This window comes from Diachasma alloeum, unplaced genomic scaffold (genome assembly GCF_001412515.2).
Source record: "Diachasma alloeum isolate Michigan unplaced genomic scaffold, Dall2.0 Dall_scaffold_00469, whole genome shotgun sequence".
NCBI lineage: Eukaryota > Metazoa > Arthropoda > Insecta > Hymenoptera > Braconidae > Diachasma > Diachasma alloeum.
Genome location: NW_021680602.1, coordinates 221,053 through 246,556, shown reverse-complemented (window position 1 = coordinate 246,556; position 25,504 = coordinate 221,053). Strand labels below are relative to the sequence as shown.

At 41.8% G+C, this 25,504-nt stretch overlaps 1 protein-coding gene across 1 annotated transcript in view; it reads left to right on the top strand.

Moving 5' to 3' along the window:
* Positions 1-25,504, top strand: part of LOC107042447 (LIM homeobox transcription factor 1-alpha) — a 370,154-nt gene that overhangs the window by 182,181 nt on the left and 162,469 nt on the right. The window lies entirely within an intron of this gene.

The window sequence follows — 25,504 nt, the reverse complement described above, 5'->3', positions numbered from 1 at the left end:
TCTCTCTCTCTCCCTCTCTCCCTCCCTCTCTCTCCCTCTTTCTCTCTCCCTCCCTCTCTCTCCCTCCCTCTCTCTCTCCCTCCTTCTCACTCTCCCTCCCCACATTCTAAGTTTGTGACTTCCATCCTTCTTAGTACAATCCCCTGCTGCTTTATTATCACACTAGAAGGTTGCAGCATAAAGTGTTTTTCCAATTATATGCCTGACTGCTTTGTCGAGTGATATTAATCCTGTACAAGTTTCACTCATTGCCAGATATTCTGCTTTACATGTTGATAGTGTCACACTTCCTTGCTTGTGACTTCTCCAAGCAATGATGTCTCCAAATAATCTAATGATGTAACCTGCCGTAGATGTTGAGTCTTGATGATCTCTAAAGCTTGCATCTGTAAATGCTTCTAAGTGCTCCTGGCTTCCCTCAAACTTCAATCTTGAGTTAGATGTGCCTTTTAGATATTTGAAGATCCTCTTCATATCACTCCAGTCATCTTCAGTTGGCTCTACTTGTTTTCTTGCTAGGTAGTTTACCGCGTACGATATGTCAGGACGTGTCGCATTTGCCAGGTACATCAAGCTACCAATGGCTTCTCTATATGGTGCTTTCGTGATCTTGTCTTCTTTTCTGCACTCTAATTCTTCTAAGTTTCTTCTTTCATTTCTGTTGTTCACTCGTCTGGTAATTATAGGTGTGTTTTGGGAATTGTAAACACTCATGTGAAATTCTTCTAGCATTGTTTCAATGTACTTTAGTTGATTGATGATAATGTAATTTTTCTCTCTGTTCCTCTTAATTTCCATTCCAAGAAAACTTTTTGGTTCTCGGAGATTCGTCATCTCAAATACTTTACTTAAATACTGATTTGTTTCTTCTAACTTCTCTTTGTGAGTTCCAGCCAGTAAGATGTCATCCACATACAATACTCGCATGATCATCATTCCGTCTTTTCCCCAAGTATATGGACATGGTTCATGTAAGTCATTCTCTGGTCCCATCTTTTGTACTTCTTCCGTGAACCTCTTATTCCACTTCTTAGGACTGATCTTTAGTTTATAAAGTGCTCTTTCTAATTTGCATACTTTATTCTTCTTCGTGTATTCATCTGCTTCTAGACCATCTGGAATCTCCATGAAAACTTCTTCTTCTAATATTTCATTTAGGAATGCTGTTTTGACATCAAGTTGACAGACTTCTAAATCATATTTGTTGATTATTGCAACATTGCTCTAATGACTGGTAGTCTAGAAACTGGAGCATATGTCTCCCTTAAATCATATTCATTCTTGTCCTTGAATCCTCTGATTACCAATCTTGCTTTCAATCGAATGGTCCATTAGCTTCTAGTGTTCTTCTAAAGACCCATTTGGAGTCAATTATGTTTGCTTTCTTCTCTTCTGATTGAATCTCTGATTTGTCGTTCACACTTTGTGTTCAGTCATGGAATCAAGTTCTTCTTTTACAGCATTCTTCCATGCATCTTTTTCTCTAGTTTGCATCGCCTCTGAATATGTTGTTGGTTCTTTATTTAGTTTAGCTATGAGACAGTATGTTGCTTCTGCTTCTCTCAATGTTTTCTCTCAATCATCTTCGATTCTTAACCTCGGTAATTCTGATGAATCTCTAATTATTTCAGTAAAACGTATATCTTCAATCAGCTTGCTCACATATAGATTTCCACTGTGCGACGCTGCTTCTAATTTCCTCTTGCTTCTTATCATAGGAGTTGTGGAATTCTTTTGTTCTTCTACAATTTTTGCTTTATTTTTCTCTTTGGATTTTCGTGGTCTTCCTCTCTTCTTCGGTTCCGCTTTCTCTTGTTTGTTTTCTGCTTCTTCATCTTCTTTCACTGAATTTCAGTCAATCTCCTCTTGATCTTCTTTCGACTCTATCGTATTAACTTCTTTCGTTTTGTTGTAAACATTTTTGTAGCCGATTTTCTTATTAAATTTAACTTGTCTCGATTCTAGTATTTTTCTTGAACTAGGATGCAACAATAAATACCCTGTATTTGTATATCCTGCCAATACTGCTTTAATTGCTCACTTATCAAACTTCGAATCAGGCTTAGGGTATTCTAACATAATCGATGCAACCAAACCTCTTAATTTTCTCTAAATGGCTTTTCACGTTTGGTGCAAATTTCATCAAGGGACTCTCGTAATCTATGGATTTATTAGTTGTAAACATGCACCGCAGCCCCAACAGCAAATTCCCCCATACTCTGTGGTAGACCTGAGTCAATTATGTACGCTATAACTTTTCTCTTAATTGTACCCTGATTTGATTTTATGTAGCATACTTTTTCATCTTTACCTAGCTGATTTCGAGTTGATTTTAAGAATTTCTCTAACGCTTTCCCTAATTCGTCTTTTGTTTTCAATGGATATGCTGTCGCTAGTCTGGAAAAATCCTCTACATATTGTAACATAATAAAAATCATGTACTGTTCCTCGCCTGAACTGACCGCGGATCATGGGGGGGGGGGGAAATTAGTATGTTTTCCCCAGCGAAGAGTCAGATCACCCAGGGCCACAATTGTCGTTTTTTTATTTTTTTTATTTACCCTTTCTTTTAGTATTCTCTCTAATTCTGTCGATCGCGCTCACCGTGGGTTACGGGTGAGCTTCGCGACGAGGGGAGTGGAGCGGGGCATCGGGAATGGCTATAAGTCGACGCTACAGCAGATGACGAGTAGCACACCGACGAGCACGCACACACCGAGTCTGGGAGACTCACACCACGAAGGACGCGAGAGACGATCGACGCACGCCAGCAGGCATCTCAGGCCTCTACGTGCGAACCCCCACACCACTTCACCGATGGATCGGTGGGGCAAGGCTGCCCAGTAAAAAAACTCATGATACAACATTGAGGGAGCATCGGATTATGTTGCCTTCTGCGCCGTTCAACGCGCATCATATCCACCGACCGCGCGGCGCCAGTTTCAGTTCTCTGCGACTTAAAAATTGGGACTTATGACAATTTTAAAAATTCCCAATTCAAAATCAGATGGTGGCGCGGAGAATCCAACGCGGATTCTCCGCGCCACCATCGGTCGATTGGGGTGGGGGCAGAAAAGATTTTGAAGTTCCTCGGGGCGATGTACGAACCCGACGGACACTCTTCGCTGGTTCTAAGCCATAATAAGTCGCTTTGCGCATCTAAAGTCAGATTACGCTCTTTGATTTTCTTTTGTTAGGTTTAACGATAAATTTGTCGTTTTGTGGTGTTGTGCTTGGAGTACCCGGCCAAGAGCTGACGTCACGGCCGTGAAAAGGGGTCCAGACGAACTTTCATGGAACTTTCTCGCGTGATTTACGGTGAGTCATGAATCATTTGTGAGTGCACGCGGAATTCTCGTCACTTCATTCCGACGTCCATTTTGGGCCCGTTTGAGCATTGATTCGATTTTGCGTGTGACGCGGCACTCTGTAGCCTTCAGTTACCTAGTTAATTGTTATTATTAATTGTGGTCAATTGTTTACGTTCACATTTGCAATTATTATATGTTGTGGGGGATACTTGTGAGAATGAATTCATGGTATTACCATTCTCCCAATAATTTTTCGTCGTGGCTCTCGCATTTCTCATCGCGTGCGGGTAATCCTCGCGCTATAGCGGATTCCACGCACATTCGATTTTTTTTTTTTATTATGACAATTATTTTCAACTTCTACTTTCTTTTGGGATTCACTTAGAATCCTGTTCTGATTTAGTTTCTATTCCATTTATTTTTGCAAATTAATCTTTTTTTTTTATTATTTTCATTTGTGTCGAGCCTTTGCTCGCGGGAGTCCTCTCCCGCATTTGTAAAATTTTTTTTGGTATTCAATTCTATCACATTGTTGCGAAAAGTTCTAGATCTGGAATAATGAAGTTAAATTACTTTCTTTTATTTATGAAAATTGCAGTGTTGAATTGCATTAATTGTCACCTGTTCCCACAGGCCTCCGCGGTTTTCTGAGCTATTCGTGGACCGCGTCTCAACAATATGACTTTGTCCTTTGGAGGTTAAAAGGACTGGCGCCGTTTTTGGAATTTTGGTTCCTCTCTGTTGTTTCCCTTTGAGAGTTCAAAGGGTCGCTAAAAGTTAGTGGACGACAATGCACACGATTTCCCGCATGTGTCGTTGAAAAATACGTCACAATATACATTTATAAATCTCTTTTGACCTGGATACGAACTTTACGTTTTTCAGAACCTCTGTTGATTTTTGTAGAAAATTTGTCTTCTTCAGAACATTCACAGATGCATGTCCTAGTCTAGAGTGCCAAAGCATTCCCTCGTTAAGTTTCCCTGATTTTTCTAGCTTCTGTTCAAGTGAATTTGTCATAAGTTTCTTTTTGATATATTCAAAATTCTCTGAATCATCGATTTTTATGGTTATATTAGAAAATGGATTTTAATCTAACTGTATCGAATCTGTGAGCTTCTTTTCCATCTCCCTCCCAATCACAGATCTAGTATCTTCAGTTTTCTCAACTACTCCCTCCGAACTGTTCAACTCTTTTATTTCTCCCTCCAAACTTTTCAACTCTCCCTCCGAATTTTTGAAATCTACAGCATCTGTGCTGGTCTGGGATTGTTCAGGAAGCTCGTCAGACGACACAATTTGTACTCTACAGCAATAATTTTCTCTTTCTGAATTCTCTACTGCCTTATGACAATTCTCTCGACTTCTGAATTTAACTATCCAATTCGGTTTTTCATAAAATCCACTCAAGATAGTCTTATTGGTTGATTTATCATAAACCCTAAGTACCTCGTCATCTAGATAAATACCAAGTCCACTATCTGCTAATTGTCTAAGGGATAATAAATTATCTGAAATGTCCCTAGCTGCAATCACGTTTGTTAATTTTACAATTCTCTTCCCGGGTAAATTGAGTATTGAGACCAGCTCCCCTTTACCATCTATGAAAATATCCGCTATATCATTCTTGTTTGCACTCTTTATAACTTCATTTTCGCTTTTCTTGAAATTTCCCAATTTTATATCACTATTTACAATATGGTCAGTTGCCCCTGAAGCTGCTATAAATTGAATATTTTCTTTCAAATCTGATACAAACTCACCTGAACCTTTGCGATTTGTGGGAGTCCTTCCTGTAATTCTTTTAGCCCCTTTCTCATTACTTCTGTATTTGTTTTTAATGATTCTTTTTCTATCAACTCTACTGAACTTTTTCTGACCTTGCTCATTCCCATTCTAATTGTCATTCTTCTTAAAATTTGAAATATTCTAATACCGATTTCTGTTAACATTTGGTTTGTAATGAGTCATTTTATCGTGTTGATCACTGGGTCTCTTCCTTGCATGATCCATTGCCTTTGAACACTCGTTTCCCTTGTGATAACGAATTCCCTTGCAGTAATAACAGTACCACTCGTTTGTGGCTTTCAGTGGACAGTCATGTGCCCAGTGATCTTCTTCATTGCATCTGTGGCTGCGGTTGTGGACTGCACCCTCAATTGTGTGAGCTCTTCGAACCTTGTTGGATTCTTCTGTGTTCTCTTCCTTCTTTTCAGCTTCTAACTGCGTTATATAGTCGTTAAAATTCTGTTAGATTCATTTCTTCTAATTTCATTTGCATTCCAAGCAGATTTGCACTTCTAACTTCTGGTATTTCTTTTGAAACCCCCTGATAGAATGAAGATCTCTTTTCTAGTTCAGTTAGAGGTATCATGTCTTCACATGCCACATAATCTCTAATAAGTGAATCGAATCTATCACAAAAATCTGATACTTTTCCCCCTTTTTTCATTCTTATTTGATATAACTTAGTTCAGACTGATGTGTGAGTAATATTAACTTCACTTTTCCTTGATTTTCTTAGAAGTTTAATGATCTCTTTCGGCTCTGACAAATTTACAACTATCTTGTGATAAATTTAATCAATATGATTTATGATTATATTTCTAACAAAATTCTTTCTTTTCTTGACATTTGCCTGAGAAAAATTTGTTGGGGTTAGAATACTATCATCTATCACATCTAATAAATCATTACTAATCAATTCAGATTTCAAATAGTCAAGCCAAAGATTAATGTCTGATTTCTATGTAAGTTTGTAACTTCTCTTGATGTTAATCCTCTGATTTAGAGCATCACTTCCTACCCTTACTTCAACAACTCTATCTCTTCATTCATATCATTTGGTTTACCATTATCTGGTTTCTCAGCTGAACTGGAACTGCTTTTATTATTTTCAGAAACTTCTAATTTTTATCTTTTGTTACTAATCTCTAACGGGGGTGGGAAATGATCAGAAACTGAATTGTTACTGAATTTTTGTACCTCTAAGTATCTGAGCCTATAACGCTCAGCCTCTAGTGTATTCCTTGAAGTTTCAGCCAGATTTTCCATTATTTTGGAGACTCCTGCCATCATCTCATTCAGTTTAGTGACTGAGTTGGCCAGTGATAGACTGACCTCTTGATTATCATCTACTTATTTTTGTTGTTCTCTCAGCAGTCGTTGGAAGTGGAGATTGTCAATTTGATCTCTCATGATAGGCTTATGGACCATTATATTCTCTGTGATTGTAACTCTCTTGGGCTGTTTTGAATCCTCTGAAATCTTTTTCATCTTGCGCTTCTCTGAGCCTTATGTGACCTCTTCAATCTTTTCTAGATCTTCTGAATTTGATGTGAACATAAAGTCTAAATGATTATCCTGGATTTATTCTAAAATGTCAAAGTTGTCGGTGCGACCCTCTACTTCTATTTTAAGTCTAAAGTTCACAACTCTCTAAGTACCCACATTGATTTATGCTCATTCGTCAATGGCAATAAAAACTGAAGTATTTATTGATAGTTATCTAATGTGAAACGTTCAAAAAAATTAATATTCTACGAAATGAATAATCTAAGCTTCTGTTTCTAAATACTGACCTTCTTACTTTCTCAAGAAAGTTGTTAAAAATTTTCTTTTTGATGAGAATTTACTTTTTATGGAAACGTGGCAGTTAAGAAAAAAAATTGACTCCTTACTTGAAGTCTCTAAATCTTCCTCTTTAGACTCTGGAGTTTTTTCTTCTTTGTTCTTGTCTGATGCTGTGAGGCCAGTAAAATCCTCGATGATCTCACTGTCGCTTGCATAACCCACCAGGTTGTAGGACGATTTTTTATCGTCGTTGTCCATAAGCTTTCACTCTACCATCTATTTCAGGTTTTCGGAAATAAACACTATTTTAAATCGTTCAGATATTATATCAATCTGACTTAATTGAATTCTAGTACTATTGTACATTCTGTCTCTAATACAAATATATATTCTCTGTAATATCTTCTAATACATTTGTATACCAGGTAATCCCTCTGATTTTTATTTTATATGTATGGTGCTTTATGAAACTTTGTGAATTTATTATTTTGTTTGCATGCATGCTTAGTATTTTATTTCGTGCTTCTGTGCAAACATAACTGTACCACAATCAAATTAACTCGAAACTAGAAAAAGATTTCTTTCATTGTACAATCATGTATGCGCACACCTGCACTGATCATGGACTTCATGCACCGCACGAAGTCAGCCAGAATCGGTTGATCACGTACACGTACAAGGCACTAACGGAGATCCTCAATTTCCCTTTACAATAGGTAGGTTCAATTACACCGTAATGTTTTACCTAATTATTGTCCTGGATTCATATTTGTTTGCTTGTGGGATTTGTTAATTTTATTTCTCGTACATTCGAACATTTCTTCTACTTTCTAATTGCATATTTCTTCAAAAAAATATTTTCTACTATAGAAAACTAATATTCTCATTGTTACTCTTTCATTGGATCATTCGTTCTATTCATCTAATTCTGATTTATTGGAATATCCAATGCTCTAATTAAATAGTTGAATATTCTCAGTGGATAATTTTTCTGGATCTGAAAAATAACTGAACAATAGAATAATCGTTTTCAATTTCTGAGAATAACTCGGCGCATCAAAAGAAAAACAACTTCTCTATCCATTCTACCTCTCTGTCTCTCTCACTTGCGTGAGTGAGTCAGTGACTAGCTCGCCCGCTTTCCGAGCCAAGCCAAGTTGAGCGCGTTTCTGTGCGTATGTGTGTAAGTGAAAAACACGTTGATGCCTACACGGCGTTGGACGCCTGCCTCGCTTGATCTCTTTTCTTTCACTTCTAAATTTGCCTTTTATTTGGCTTTAATTCAGACTTCTAATCAAACGTTTGAATTCTTAATTTTATTCAGATATCTGTAAGAATCACTTCACTTTTGTCGACAGAATAAAGTGTACATGTACTCATCGTTGTGGCGCCTAGACGCGTCCCCAGGCGAAAACGTTTCTGTGATTTTTATTTCACTCAAAAAAAAATTTATGCGCAGTTTTAAGCATCCCTGCGGCCAACAACGTTTAGGAGTTTTATATTGAGGACAGATAGTCAGATTATTGATGAACACTGGGTTTTGTTAAACACTCTTAAACTCTTTATTCAACGTTGGACAACATATGACGCAACGACCAGCGTGGCTGAACACGAAGTGAAGCGAAGCGCGAAGGATTCGTGCTGTACTAACACACCTCGATGCGGTGGCAGCACCTATCAATACAGTTCAGACAAAACTCTTAATTCTAATAATAATCAAAAATTCCGTGATGAATTGTCCATGTGATCCAAAGCACTGTGATGAATTTTCCCTGTAATGAGTTATTGTAATGAAATTTGCCGTAACTACACACAACTGTAACGAATGGAGGTAATACCAAAGATTTTGCACCATATCGACGATCCCAGTGGGTTACTAAGTTGACATCTTTCCGTTTCCTTACATTTTCCGTGGTTTTACCAAAAACCGCCTAATTCGTCAATTTGTAACAAATTTTTTCGTATTCATTTTTCGACTTTGTCCTCATTTCCGTATTGAGATCTATATACTTCTTCAACCATTGATCTTGTTTAAATTTGAAGATTTTATGAATTTTTGTTAATTACATACCCATTCTCAAAGACGGTTTTAAGTTCACGTAATGTGTTACATACTTACTTTTCGAGAATAATGTGCTCATTAATTTGGATGTTTTACTCTCCAGAGCTTTGAAATGTTCAGGGCAAAGAGGTAAATCTTTATGTAATTCATATAGTTCCGTCGGATATTCCAAATCAATTTCACAAATATATCCAATAGGAGAGTCATCCGGAACGTTAGATATGTCAATGGAAAGATTCTCTTCCCATTGAAATCCAGCGTACGGTAAATATCGAGACATGGCAGCACCATATAAATTATTGACATCAAAATACATTATGGCGTTTCGAAATGATTGTTCTTTCCATAATACCATCATATATATCTACCTTGCATTGAGCCCCTACCCCTTTTTTTCAACTACTCATTTTGATTCTGTTTTGATGGAGGTATGGAGGGAACAAAAATTTGTCAAGAGATACGAGTGATGCTGAATAGCACTCCTCTCCACTAACTGAGAAGGATGATAAAGAAAACAAGCGAAGAAAACTTCTCAGCTTAGATTTTGAGTCTCGGTGAGAAAAGGAAACCGGAGATTTTCGCATACTAAAAAAATCATCAACTCAAGGTGCAGGAGATACAATTATATTTATTTTCCGTTGACGTATCTGTTTTGTGTGTTTCATCATTTAAATCGTACAAATTGTGTTTTTTCATTTATCACAATAGTCAAGATGTTATGAACAGCTGATTCGATATTGAACTAATTATTGATCTTTTAATGTTTTAAAAATTTCCCTCTGAAGTCTCTCTTCTTTCTGTAGTTTGTCTGGGAGTCTTCGCAATGTCTCATCAAAACATTTCCACGCATATTGTGAGATGAAATTGTGAGCAAGACATTGAATATCTTCATGCTTCATTTTTGAAGAATCGTCAATCAGATAGTAAAGCATAGTGACTGATTCTTGAGATGGAACTGAACCATAGCGATAAATGTATCACCCCCACAATTTTTCGGCATTTACTTCTGCACAATTGTAATTACGCGCGCGTAAATGAAAATGGCGACATGTAGTTACAACTGATGCAGTTAATGTCCTGAGAAGAGGGCAACCAATATCAGCTAAATCAATTATTGGGATAGAAAACCCAATGTAACTCTGAAGCCATTTCTTTAAGCCTGTAACAAAAATAGATTTCACATTCTTTAAAATCATCCGGAATACATGTTTAATGTGATTGTACGAGAAATCGCCAGCCTCCCATGGAATACGATGTTGATTCCGTTCAGACCACCAGTTGATTTGTTGATATTCTTTTGAGAGCTCCTTCCAATCCATAGGAGGTTCAAATATAAAATATCTTCGCCCAAATTCATTCCAATTTACAGCAGTAACATAATCAAACCGCAGAGCGGCCAGTTCTTTCAACACAAAAGCATTATTTGGGTTTTTGAAACCTTGAAAATCTAGCATGAGGCTCATCATAAAACTTCCTTCTGTTCAGAATAGATCTAACCGTTTAGAACTAGCAGAAAAGACTGGTCTAGTCTCACGCGAAGCTAGGATTTATAAAAGACTTATCTCAACAAAAAAAACTGAAAAACCTGAAAAAAAGACGCTTTTCTAGCTCTTTTGCTTCCTCACGGTAAATAGACTATGCTGATGTTGTATTCAATGAAAAAGCTGAATATACATCTGCAAGGTTCATCACAAAATTGTATTTCGTAGCTCGGATAGAATGTATCTTAAACGCAGTAGATAAACCGTAGAATAAGTGAGAACATCGTGGCTCAGATACAGTAAAATCGAACGCAGTGGAAAACCCTAGAACAAGAGAGGAAACTGGACACTTTCTCACGATGTCCTCATCTAAAACCCCCTCCATAGTAGAAATTTCGAGTAGGGATTCCCCCACCGCTTTTTCTGGTAGCAGGGGTACCCTACCGCTATTCTCTGGTAGCGGGGGTACCCCCACCCCTTTCGATTCAGCTTCGGCCTAGTTACGCTACTTCTGATGGAGCGTGACATCTTTCTCGAGGTGAGAATCTCCTCGTGGATGAGTTTCGGGCATTGTGTGTGTGGTTGGTTTAGTTGCGTGAGCCCCATAACGCGCTGCGCCCTAGTGCTCTATTTAGGGCGAGGCAAAAAATCCGAATCGTTCTGCTGTTGGATGTATGACAGGAGTCGAGTTCATGGACATGTGATGTCATGACATAAGGACGTGTGATGTTGGGTCGGTAATTTTTGTAGCTTCAAGATGTTGTACTCGTTCTTCAGGCCAGGTGATGTTCTCTTATTGAATCTGATAATCGCTCGGAGGTCCTGAAGCGAGCCAGGACTCCGCATTGACGCTCATGTCTCAGTCTCGTACAGGCTGAGTTATTCCTAACCTAAATGTTGGAGAGGCAGTGCATGTGAGTATTATCCGAATGGAATTATATGTTCTCTCCCCACAGGTCTAATCGAGAAAGTAAGAATCCATTCGTTGCAATATTAACAGCCCTACTCCATAAAGGGTCGAATCCATCAATTTAACATTTTACACAGAAGTACAACTTAATGATACTAAGAGGAATACTTAATGGGATGTTGGAAGAGTTCAGCAATACTAATTTATTGTCAAATCGCGACGTTTTAATCAATTAATATGTTGACGTTGCTCCACGCACATTTTATTAGAGTTTATAGTGACTACGTACTAAACCTGTCAAGAGCTCAGGCTCAGGCTGAAGAAGCTGCGATTTACAGCGAAACGTCGCGATTTGACAATAAATTAGTATTGCTGAACTCTTCCAACATCCCATTAATTATTCCTCTTATTGTTAACCATGGAAATGAACAACATCATCTTAATGATACTATGTAACGCAATTTTTCTTAGTCCACTTTTCAATTGATCATTCCCTGCACTCTTTACTATTATTACTAGGAGAAAACACTCGTAATTTGACCCCGAGTATTCCTCCGAAACTACTTCATATCTATTCCCTATCCGGACTCTTCCAACCTTCCGGGGTTCAATATCATTTTGGGCGCCAGGTGATGCTTTTGTTACCCGGGCGTCCCCAGCCTGGGCCTACCAGGCGTTCCGCGCCCTCAGGTAAGGGTAAGGGACTCGTGTTACCGGATTTTTACGACCAGATATGGCCCTGGCGCATGGACTATGCTCTTTACTCGGTTTTTGGTACCCAGGTCCGTAACTGGGGTGAGTTGGTGCATTGAGACCTGTCCCACTGATCTTAACTCTTCTAGCCTGAAGTTTGGGTGGATTGGGGAATAGGAAAGTAAGGTTATGAGCCACGGCTGCTCAGTGTCTGGGTTTGGTAGAGAAGGCGGGGTTCTGTGGTCAACTATCTCTATAGAAATTACTCTCTAACCGAATCAGGTTATGTTTTGCATTTATTCTCCCATCCCAGTATTATCACAAGGCGGTTTCCTATTTTCGGATCTTCGCTTTATTGTCTGGGACTCAGGGACACGTATGACTTGCACTCACCCGTTTATCGTGTTCTATTTTCGGGTTGGATTTCGGTCGCGGGCTTTCTGGTTTGTCTCCGCTCGTTGCATATTTACTCAATTCTCACTCGCGAATTGTCACTAGCTTTTCAACCTCGTGCTAGTGCGCGGCTTCTAGGTACAGTTGGATATTTTCTAGGGCGATAGCATGGATAGTTTCCTGAGCATATCCTCAACTGTCATATGACTCAAGCCATAGGGCATGCACCGGTCAGGGATAGCGGGGCCTTACACTCGGGGCAAGTGCCGCTTAAGCGTTCCAATCTCTCCTCTCGGCTCTTCGCGCATGACTGCCTTCCTTTTCTCTTCTAATCATATCCCCTTTTTATGATTTTTCTTCGCAGCAGGTTTAGGATGAGGGAGAGGATTCGTGCTTTATCCCGTAATAGTAAGACACTTTACTTTTCGCAGGTACCCCTGAATCGAGTCCTTGAGTAATTGCAGGGCTTGTGTCCTGTTTTTCCCAGTATCACCAATGTATGGGGCGCGGGTTGTCAGTCCGGCCTAAGCACTCATTCCCTTCCTCGCAGATCGATGTTTGACCCAACGTTCTTCTTGCCTCACGCATCGTCACCGTCTGATAAGTACGGTTATGCTGATGCGGAGCTTGTTTCAGTGGAGTCCCTCGCCTGCGTTCTTTACTTACATTCCCTTTGTGCTATTGTCCCTGTTCTTTTCCTTAAATTTTTCCTATCCTTATTCTGGTGTGTACGAGTCATCAGTCCTGTCCCTTACAATAATATTCTTAATTACATCCTTTCATTCTTGAGCGGCAGATTTTAAGCCGTCACATCTAACTAGTTATCAATATTTCAAGATTTGGCTACACGCTTCACTCACGTAGCGAAACGTGAAAGCAACTGTCACACAAAAAAGGCAGCAGAGTTGCAAGCTTATTCAACAGAAGCGACAGACCGTTATTATATTCGTTATGAGTCTTGTTGATTTTTTCTCTCTACCAATTTTATTGGTAATAAGCTTCTGAATGGATCAGTCGCATTGGTTCTATGTTGAATTCCCCTGAAAATCCTTCTTGGAAAATTTTTCATATTTTTTTCTATACCGATTTCCGTTATTATTATGATCGTTATTTCCATTTGTTCGAATGGTGGGATATTTGTTATTTCTAAAATTATTCTCCTCCAGTGTCCGTCTTTCGTACTATTCAATTTTCCAATGATGGCATTCATACTATAGAATAATTTATCATTTTTCATGCCAAGAAATAGTATATCCATAATGAAACCTGTTAAACTAACAGATATATCTTTGTTTGTTTTTATATCTTTGTCTATAACTTGTGTCAATAGTCTCACTTTTCCCGAATTATGGGGAAATATTAAAAAATTATGAGGAAATTTGAAAAACGCGAATATCTCGAAAACTTTGTAGGAACGTATATCCCTATTTTGATTGATTTTGATAGAGGATATCAAGATAAATATTTTGAAAAAGAAATTTCTATCCGACCAGTAGTTCAGGAGATATTGAGCAAAACATATTTCCCCAAAAAGTTGAATATTTCCTATACTACTCGTCCGATTTCATCCCTCCACAGTACCAGCCTGTAGTGCCATAATAGCATGGGCGTATTCTACCTAGACTGCACAGGTGGAGGGGGAAGCTACATAGGTTTAGCCACAGAGATATACTCCCGGTCCTTACCTATTCGTGTTTAGCAGTGCTGTGAGTGGGGAGCAGAGATGCTGTAGAATGGGGGTAAAAATTCAAGTGTGTCGTGGAAACCGAGCAAAAACATTTTACCATCGTTTTACAACGAGTTAATTTGTTTTTTCCGTTATTATGGTTTGCGACAGTTGGAAAAATTGAAAAAATATTAGAATAGTGAATTTTCACGTCCGTGGTATCGAAGTTGAGTGTAATATCCAAAATAGAATTTAATAACGAAGCGGGAAAACAGTTTAAGGAATTTCTGCAGTAAGTATATGGGAGTAGAAGGAAATAGACTACAGAGCTGAAATTATAAGAATAAATTTTTTGAGTGATTACAAATATCCTCCCGAAGTCCCAAAACGCTGAACCACGTAGATTGTTGAGGAGAAAGTATGAAAAATGTGTCATTAACACAGAGTCTTATGGCATCACTTTTTCAGGAATCACAAAGAAATAATTGACAATGGAATAAAAATCCAAACAGTTCACGAATAGAATCGTATATATTTGAGATACATATCCCGACGATTTCATTAGCCATCACCACAGAGATTATTTGTAATTATTGAAAATGTATGGCATATTTTGGAATTTTAGTTATGTTAGAGTAAACTGATGGTTGAACATGGCAACATTGAGAGAGGTTAGAGTGCACGCCAAGGAGGCCATCGTGTAAGCTCAGCCAAAGCATATACTATAGATTTTATAGTACAGTATAGGATTTTATCGGGACACAAGTATAATAATAAATTCACCACACCGAAGTGGGAAAACCTGAAAAATCCAAAAATCTCCACCGGGGTGGGAAAACCCCAAAAATCTAAAAATCTCCACCGGAGTGGGAAAACCTCAAAAATCCAAAAATCTCCACCGAAGTGAGAAAACCTCAAAAATTTAAAAATCTCCACCAGAGTGGGAAAATCTAAAAAATCCCAAAATTCCCACCGGAGTGGGAAATACAAAAAGATCTCTCTCTCACCCGAATTTTTACCCACAATTCACCTAATTATGCCGCGGGTGTTTGTTGTTCATCAGGTCGTAATGGTGTTCCTAACAAACATCCCCACATATTCGTTACCCAGTTTTCTTCTTTGTTGCCAGGGAAAACCCAAGAAGACTCAAGTCAAAAACTATCTCAGACTTATGGAAGCGGATGAGAAATAAGGAGATCATCGCAGACTCATTCTCATTTAAGAATCTTTCCGGAATCGCCGGTTCTAACGGGAGGAGGCGAAATTTCTCGGTTATGAAATCTGATACTTAGTTTCATCAGACTTCATTAAATAGAGAGGCTGAGAATGTACATGCTCCCACGTTAGATGAAATCTACGGGGTTTTTCAACGAACCTCGATCCCAAGATGGCGGCACATGCAGGTCGATTGCTAATGACGAATCCTGAGTTCAATGGAGACCGTACATTGCAGTTTTCGACATGTGTGACGCTTCACGCAGATGAACGTCTGGGTCTTGAACTGAGGCCTAGTAAGGGTTGCAGTAATCTTTCGACTAAGGGTCATGAAATTGGTAATTCTTTATGGAAGAAAAATTCACAACATTACTCAACTCGAAAACCCTGGAAGGAAATTCCTAGGGAAGGCCGACCTGAGACTCATTTCTACGGAATTGATGTTGTGAGACCAATGACCAGACTCAGGTCGGAGAATCTTATCATCGCCGCTGGAGTGACTTATTCTGAGCATTCTCTTGGGAGTCCTTTGAAACATTGGACATCTCAGAGGAGGGCTGAAGGGCGAGTTGAGATCTGGAAGAGCATGAAGGGGGATGAAAGTTTTCCCGAATGGTCACCGGGTAATCAGTGCAACTCATCGGACCTGCAACATATGGATTCTTGGAATCTCTTTTGAACGGGGAATAATTTTTTCCAAGGGGAGGAAAAAGAGAATTCATGTAAAGCCTGGGAAGAAAGGGTATTAGCTGAGCTAAAGGGCCGAGAGAATCCTGTACGAGGAAGTCTAGCCATCTTGGCTACTATTTCTCATCTGGTAAAACTCTTTTTCCTTCACTACTCAATGGAGGCTAATAGGGAAAATCATGAGAGTCCTCCAGGGATGCCTATTGGGAAGGGCCAAGAGGATTCTTCAAGGGTAAGGAAGGAGTATAGAGAAGTTCATGACACAATGGGATGTCAATCAATTAGTTGTTCAAATTAATTTCTGCAGCGCAAGATTCATAAAACGTCAGCACCACATTCTAATTGTCCTGGGCTCTTGGAAGGGATCAGGGATGCGAAAATCAAAGGATTAAGTGCCATGAAAATCTGATGAGTATCGGGGCAGTATGAATACGAGTTGGTATTCATCAGAAATGGGACGAGTGTAATGAATTTATACATAAAAAATCGCAATGACTTCAAATTGTAGGTTCAGCAACATGTGGAAACTGTCGGAGAAGTACGACCGAAGACGGATACTGGAGAGGTCATTCCACTGACCGACGTCAGATTTGTGACCATCCTTAACATTCCGCCAAAGATTGTAAATGAGGAAATGTTTTCGTCAAGTCGTAACCAAACGTCAGACAAGGAAAATGAAAATAAGGACAAAAACCGACTTTTGGATTCTGGGCAAAATTGGAGAGTGACTACAGAATTCATCAAGAGATATATAAAGCTCTAGACCAGGAAAATACAAGATGACGCTCACACTGTTTGCAGATAAATATCACGGAAACTGAGATTGATCATTTGCTCAGTTCATGCAGAAGTCAATGGGATCTGATTCTGCTCGTGGTACCTGGCCAAACAGATGTCAGGGGGGAAAGGAACGTTCTCGACTCGTGGCAATGCAACAGAGTCGAATCATCACAGTCGTTAATTATCACATACCATATCCAAGAGGTGTGGGCCCTAGTGAGCACCAATCAACCCACTGAGATACTGTGTCTACTTCAGCATGGAGCTATTCACCGAAGTAGTGGTTATTGGAACATTTTCTCACTCGAAAAAGAAAAGGGTGAAGAAAATGCATCAGTGATCACTTCATTATGGCTGACAAAAATGGCCATATTACCTAAAGATCATGGATCAGAGATGCTGGAGATGCAGTACCAAACTTCATCAGACGCTGTGAAACAAGTTCCTGTTCAAAATGTCAACTAATCATGCAATCGAACTAGTATCGAATAGCTGTCGGAAGTAGTCAAAGGGTCTGATTATTTTTGCACGATGCAGAGACGACACTGCGAGAAGGGAGAATCTCCAGAAGGCAACCAGCAGGACTTCACTAGGAAGAACCAATTGAAGGGTCAGAAGGTTCCGGTTGAGTGTCCAATGACTCCATCTCCACTAAACCTCCATCAAGAAGACGAAGGTCTAACAATGACACAATTCACAACATCCAGAGAAGGGCAACACAAAACTCAAAAGAAGTTTTCTAGGGCCTGTATCAAAAAATTACAGCAGTGCCCTCATGATACAACCCAAATTTCCAAAAGCAAAATTTTGGTAAACAAGGAAAAGGGACATAAGGGAGTGAACTAGCCGGTATTCATCATAATTCTGCATAAAGGGAGACGATTACCAATAATTGTCACTAAATGAGAAACTATCGATACCAATTATCGCTACGGAAGTTGTGAAATTAGATTTGGGGTAATGGAACCCTTAGGAACCCGTGGAAATCATTAAAAAGTGGGGTAAAATCGTTGACTGGTATCAGGAACCAATGAAGACCGAAGAGGTAGTAGGTGGCACGACAGCAGAAAAATTATTTTGACTAATATCTCGAAGAAACGAAGTAGAAGATGCAGGTATCAGATTGTAACTTCAATTAAACGTCGTACTGCAAGCAGACACCGTACGACACGCGGTGTCGAAGATACTGACGCGCGCATTCTTCACCATTCATGTTGAAGACTCGCATAACAAAGACGAACGAGAAGAAACGGAATCGACGATTGAAATAATCGGAATTAAAAAATCAGACTTCCGTAACGACCAACTGCAAATTTATGGACTCCTGATCAATGGAGCATACCTACAGTGAGTTTTAGCCCTGAAATACCCTCATTTTAAGGACGAAAGGGTATCCAGGGAAGGGAAACAGGTCCGGAAAGATAAAATTGTTATAAGGAAAATTCGAACTAATTTACTCGTTTTATTTTTACTAAAAAAAATAAACTTTGAAGTATTTCAAATCAACAAACTAGTGAAAGGGAATAAATATGCCCTCGTACTACCAGAGGACCCAGTTTCCAGGAACCTTAATGAAAATGCCAGTCATGAGCGACAAAGAAAAAGCCGGGAGTGGCCCAGGTTTTCCTCCCACACTGGAACCAGTTTTCGTCCTCGTCCGAATCGTCATCCTTCATGTCGTACGATGGCACGAACATCGGCACGTGATACGGCTGGGGCGAAGGATTAAGGCCAAACAAACCTCTGAGGTTGAAAATGTCGGCGATTTCGTCCAAGGAGACCTTTCTATCCCACAGCCTGACATTCCGATGGTGGGTATTTTGACGCCATTTCTGGACTTGGGTCTTGTACCCGAGGTTTGTGTACGCAGGCTGATAAGGAAAACGTCGAATCTAGGAGCAGAATCAGGAAGAGTTGAACCATGAGCCAAGAGAACAGTTGTTTAAGATATTCACGAGCTCATTTCATGAACCAAGAAATAGCTCCGACTTGGGAAAAAACTCGTAAAGAAAATCATGCTCACCAGAAAATCAAGGATGAATGCGTCTTCCGCATGCCTTGCGTTTGGATGCAGGCCAGACGAGTTAGATCTTTTCGGACACCATCTGATAGACCCTTTCACCCATACACATGGGGCAGGGCAAGATGACCGGCCGAGGCAAAGGGGGCTCCGGTACCGGAGGTGAAACAGAGGAACCTGCAGAAACCAAATTCTGAACCTCAATCTCCAGTACAGGTCTTCGATTTTCACCACGACGTTCGACAGCATACACCGAACGTAAGTGGGATCTCCCATCACAAATCGAACAGTTTTTCGTCACAGCAACCAGTGTGGAAAAATCCAGAGCACTTGTCTTCACGAAGGCAAGAAAGTAGACTGAATCAGATAATCATCTACATCGTTCCCACCGAAATAGAATGAGTGAGGTGTGTAATCAGCGTAGCGGATGCAGCACGATACATTCATCAGGGATACAGGCGCTGAAACCAGAGAGCTTCAACGCTACTCGCAAAGTTGAAAATTTCACATTGAGCTATAGAGCTCCAAAATTCTCTCTCTCTCAGTTCGAGAAATATCATGCTAGGTAACACAATCTTCCCAAAAAGGGGGGAGGAGAATGGGCCAGGGAATGGTCCACGAATTGTGATTCGTAGGTACACTCATACGAGCATTGCGGCAAACTATCAGGAGTCGAGCGGCAGGAAACGGGAAGAAGAATTTTCTTACAGTCGGGAAGGCTCAACGGATGAATTTTCACTTGGTGTATGTACAAAATATACCAGTGGAATTCGTCATAAGAAATTTGACAGGGCGTTCAACCTGCTGAATCAGCAGAATGAATCGCCACAAGAGAACCAAGCAGATAACGTGCGCATTCCGGCCGTCTCTAGGGAAACACGAAATATTATTATTCACGAAACACGTGCGAGGATAATTTTTGGAGAAGAGACTCGGTTTTCTCCCAAAAACTACAAATTGTGCAGAATTCTGTCGGAAGAGTCAATAATTGAATTAACTGGAAAATTTAATCAAAAGATTTTTGGAAAGTCGTTTTAGGTTTTGTAACGAACATGTGGGGATGTTCGTTAGGAACACCATTACGACCTGATGAACAACCAATTCCCGTGGCATAATCCGGTAAATCGTGGGTAAAAATTTGAGTGAGAGAGAATGTTGAAAATCATCCCTCAGTCGGGCTAAATGTCGAATTTGGCTCGCTCGGCAACCTTCGGGCATCGACAAACACGCACGAGGACGATCGTGCGTGTCGTACCCTTTAGTACGCCATCGAACTTCATCGAGTGAAAGTGCCGGAAAATTATCGCATCTATTATCGAACATTATCACTGCAAATCATCTTTTTGTTAATTTGTATACAGTCCACTCGGAAATCATCTATTTATTAAACTCTGTGTTGTATAATGTTCAGTCCATAATTATTTGTTTATTAAAGGAAACTCATCAAATTACCTTCGGCTAATCATCAACCTGTTAACCGGAACCTCACTTTTCCTTCCGACCACCCGGCTTATCAAATCGTGATTGATTTCTAACATTGGTCCTTCGAGCCGGATAGTGGAGTGTAAAAGTGCGGTGTTGAAAGTGAATAATCATCAAGGACAGGGACAAGAGACAGTGTGGTGAAGTGCAGTAACACGTGGGGATCATAGACGCTGGGAACGCGTGGTCCAACGGGGTTCACACGGCTACGCGCACGGACGACGAGAGTCGAGTCGAGTAGCGGGGGTTACTCAGCGGCTCTACAGTCGGCAACTCAACGACACTTCAGCAGGCTCTACAGTCGGTAACCCATCGACGGTTGGCGTAACGACGGTCGGTAACTCATCGGCACCTCATCAAACCCTACGGTCGGTAAATCATCCACTTTCTTAAAATTAAAACGCGGAATCTCATCGAATTGGTCTTGTTTTCATGACTGACGATTCTAAACCGAAGGGATTATCGTGGGCCGAGAACTTTATTTCCGACTTGGCAAGGGGGATCGTCATTGAGATCATGGACAAAGTGGAAGTCATCATCGAGAACACCGAGGGAAATTTGAAGGACCTCGAGAATCCAGAGGGAGACGGAGCAGGCCTTCCAGGAGACGTTCGCAGCGCTCTCGAAACTGAAACGAAAAGGAGGACCATAAGCCCGTGGCCCGTTAACTTTGAATACAAAGTTAAGATCCAGATGAGCCGCCTGTCAGTATTGAAGGGCACCATCGGGAAGATCAAAAGGGAAGACATCGCAAAGCTCAAATCGGAGGACATCGAGACCCATCATCGCATCGTCGAAACCCAATGGACGAATTTTTCGTCTTACCACGAACAGATGCTGGAGGAGGCTACGGAGGAGATCTTTTCGCATCCTTACTTCGTCTCCGACGTCTTCGAGGAAGCTCTCCAGTCCTATACTCGAGCGATAAGAGAGTTGGTGAGCATTCAGGCAGCTATTCAAACGACCAATAGGGCAGAATCATCAATGGGAAAATCATCATCCCGTAATGTAGAGAAGATCAAACTGCCTGACTTCGACGGGAAATATGGGAACTGGAAGAGCTTCCACGACATCTATGTCTCGCTTGTGCATAACCAGCCCTTCAGCGACATTGACAAGATGCTAGGATGAAGAATGCACTGAAGGGCAAGGCATCGGAACTCATCTCCAACATCGGACCTGAGGCAGCAAATTATCAATTTGTTTGAGCAAAGCTGGTCGCTCGCTATGAAAATCCAGGGCTCATCATGGCAGCTCATCTCAACAAAATCCTCAATCTTCGGGAGCTCAAGGAGAAGTCAGCGACAGGACTTCTCTTCATCATCGACACTGTCTCGGAGGCCCTAGAGGCTCTGAAAAATCTTGGAGCGCCAGTCGAGCATGGGGAAATCATAGTGGCCCACATCGTGAGGAAAGTCATCGACACCAAAACCCGAGAGGATTGGGAAATGTCGCTAGGGGATTCAACGAAACCTCCCGAGTTGAAGGTCTTCATGGAGTTCCTCAAGGCCAGAGCGAGGGCCTTGGAGAACGTCGAACGAGATGAGGACGGAGCAGCAACAGGCAAGGGCGTTCAGAAGCCTAAGTCAACGGCCTCAGTTAATCAGGTGTCTTACGCGAAAAAGGCATCAGGAAAGTCATCATCGGGGACTGGGCAGACGTCTACACCACCGGTCGACAAGAAGAGGGAGTGTAGGGCCTGCCAGGAAGACCATTGGCTGGGGCCGGAATGCCCAAAGTTTATGGAGCTGAGGCCACACGAGAGGAAGCAGTTCTTAACTGACAGGGGGCTCTGCTACAACTGCCTGGGTCCTCATCGAGTACCCAGATGCAAAAGCAGGCAACGGTGCAAGACGTGTGGCGGGGAGCATCATACTCTCATCCACAACGTACCACAGATGTTGGCTAGGGTACGCTCTGAAGAGCAGGACGCAGCTGCGCACCAACAGAACACGAGCGGATACATCCAGAACCTCATCCCAAAGCAGCCACTCATCAAGGCAGATCCTGTCAGCGTATCATCAGGTCCATCTTCACGCCAAGACACAGCATCGCAAATCAAATCTTCCGTCAGGTCACTCATCGAGATGGAGAGGTCATCGACCCCTCACAATCAGACTGGAGATCATCATCAATCAGAGGGGTACCACCTCGGAGGTCATCATCAATCAGAGAAATACCACGTTGGACAACAACGCCATTCAAAACAACGGCGTGTTGGAGATCTTCGACAATCAGAGAATCATCAGCGCACTCATCAAGGGCATCATCAACAATCAGAGAAATACCAGGTTGGACAACAACGCCATTCAAAACAACGGCGTGTTGGAGATCTTCGACAATCAGAGAATCATCAGCGCACTCATCAAGGGCATCATCAACAATCAGAGAAATACCAGGTCACTCATCAACGACAGTCAGATCCACAACCATTAAAGCAGGTGGACACCATCAACGTTCTGGAAGCTCAACGAATTCCTCAGGGAACATCACAACTGGTACAACTCAAAGCCAGCAACGATCCTCATTGACCAGGGTTCTGAAGTATCACTGATTTCAGAACGCTTGGTCAATCAATTGCGATTGGAACGAAAGTCATCATCACTGGTCATCATCGGCATCGGAGAAACATCATCGGGGAACACACGTGGGATTGTGAAACTCGCCTTACAACCGAGACATGACCCTGCTGTGCAGATCATCGTAGAGACTCACATCCTGAGCATGTTGACGGCGGAAATACCGCCATTCACTTGCAACACATCAACCTCACTTCAACTAAGAGGACTACAATTGGCAGATCCTCAATTCTTGAGATCTGGGGCCATCGACCTCATCATTGGAGCTGACGCCTATGGGAAAATCATCGGAGAGAATATCATCAGGTTTGAGAAAACCGAACTTATTGCTCAGCAGACCATTTTTGGCTGGGTAGTATCGGGACCAGTTTGTTGTAACGACTGCGTCGCCAAATCATCCTTCAAAACATCAACGCAGACGGCAAATCAACAATTATTAGAACTCCTAAAAAAGTTCTGGCTCCAGGAGGAGCTACCGGATACATCATCAACAGTTGTCATGAGCAAAGCTGAAGCCGAATGCGAACAACACTTTATCGAGACTCATCAGAGGGATTCGTCGGGACGTTATGTCGTGCGTCTCCCCTTTAAATCATCATACAGCATCAACGGCCAAGAAACGGCTATCTAAGCTATTGGGAAAATTATTGTCAGATCCAGTCACTCATACCCTCTATAAGAAATTCATCGAAGAGTACGAGGCCCTGGACCACATGCAGCGAGCATCTTCAACTTCAGAGCCAAAGCAGGCATATTACCTGCCTCATCATGGAGTGCTTAAACCAGACAGCACGACCACAAAATTGGGAGTGGTGTTCGACGCACCGCATCGCAGCTCATCAGGAGTGTCACTTAACGACATACTCCATCCAGGACCGAAGCTACAAGTAGACAGCTCCGACGTTCTTATCTGGTTACGTCGTCATCGTTTAGTATTTGGTGCGGACATTGTGAAAATGTTCCGCCAGATTCGTGTTCATCGAGACGATTGGGATTATCAACGGATCTTCTGGGAAGACGACGAAGGAAAACTCATCGACTTTCAACTGACGACAGTCACATACGGCACCAGCTGCGCACCTTGGCTATCTCTGAGGGTGCTGAAGCAGTTGGCCATCGACGAAGGCCATCGATTCTCGTTGGCCTTACCGACATTCATCAAGGGACGGTATGTTGACGACATATATGGAGGCGCAGAAACAGAAGAGCATCTGGAAAACATTATCAAGCAGCTCATCGAACTTTGCATGGCGAGCGACATGCCCCTGCAAAAAAGGTGCAGCAATGCACCACAAGCCCTAGAGCGACTCGGAATATCATTAGGATCAGCTCCAATCATCGAATTCGAGGAATCAACGGTGGAAGTGTTGGGACTATGCTGGCAGCCCCACATGGATACCTTCCATTATAAAGCAAAGACTTTCACCGAGGACACCATCACCAAGCGCGTAACCTTGTCCGAGATTGCGCAAATCTACGATCCATTGGGACTCATCGCGCTGGTGATCGTCACGGCAAAGATACTCATCCAGGAATTATGGCTGCTCAAACTTAACTGGGACGATCCACTTCCAGATGACTACAAGGATCGCTGGAAATCATTCAGAGAGCAGCTTCAACACTTGAGCAGCCTATCAATACCACGGTGGCTACATCTATCGCCCGGTACATCGGAAATTCAACTTCATGGATTTGCGGACGCATCAAATCTGGCAATCGGCGCATCGGTCTATCTCCGTACATCCGCAGCGACATCGGGAACGTCCGTCACCTTGGTTTGTGCCAAGACCAAGGTGGCACCTCTCAAGAAGAAGACCATCCCAAGACTGGAGCTCACGGCAGCAGTCATGGTCACAGAACTCGTGGCTTATGTCAAAAGGGCTTTGGAATTGGACAACATCGAGATTTATCTATGGAGCGACTCATCGGTAGCCATCACCTGGATCAACGGGGACCCTGCCCGTTGGAAGGATTTCGTACAGAACAGGGTTCTTAAGATACGAGATACCCTGCCCTCTGCAACTTGGAGACACATCAATGGGAAGGAGAATCCGGCGGACTGCACATCAAGGGGTCTTCTCACCCCGAAACAACTGGTGGAGCACCATCTATGGTGGACAGGGCTTGTCCTGCCACCAGACCAATGGCTAGCATCATCAATGGACCTAGCATCATCAACAGAGGTATCATCAGAAGCGGCACAGGAAGCGAGGCCGCCCATCATCAGCTCACATCCAGTGCAGATTGCCGAGGCAAATGCGCTAATCATCAGATACTCATCACTCACAAAGCTACTGCGGGTTACAGCCTGGGTAAACCGCGCAGCAAAACGCTTCAGAAGACAGCCGCTACCCGATTCTCCACAATTGGAACCAGAGGAACTCGAAGAGGCGAGACTGTTTTGGGTCAGATACACGCAGCAGCTCTACTTCGAGGCAGAAGTTAACACGCTGAGGGACGGAAACCCCTTAGCGGCCAATCATCGTATGGCAACGTTGACGCCATACCTGGATAACGACGTCATGCGATTGGGTGGACGTCTAAGGCGATCGACATTGGATCCGGAGGAGAAGAATCCAATCATTCTTCCCCGTTACTCGCCATTATCATCGCTCATCATCGCGGAGGCTCATCAACGGAGCTTCCATGGAG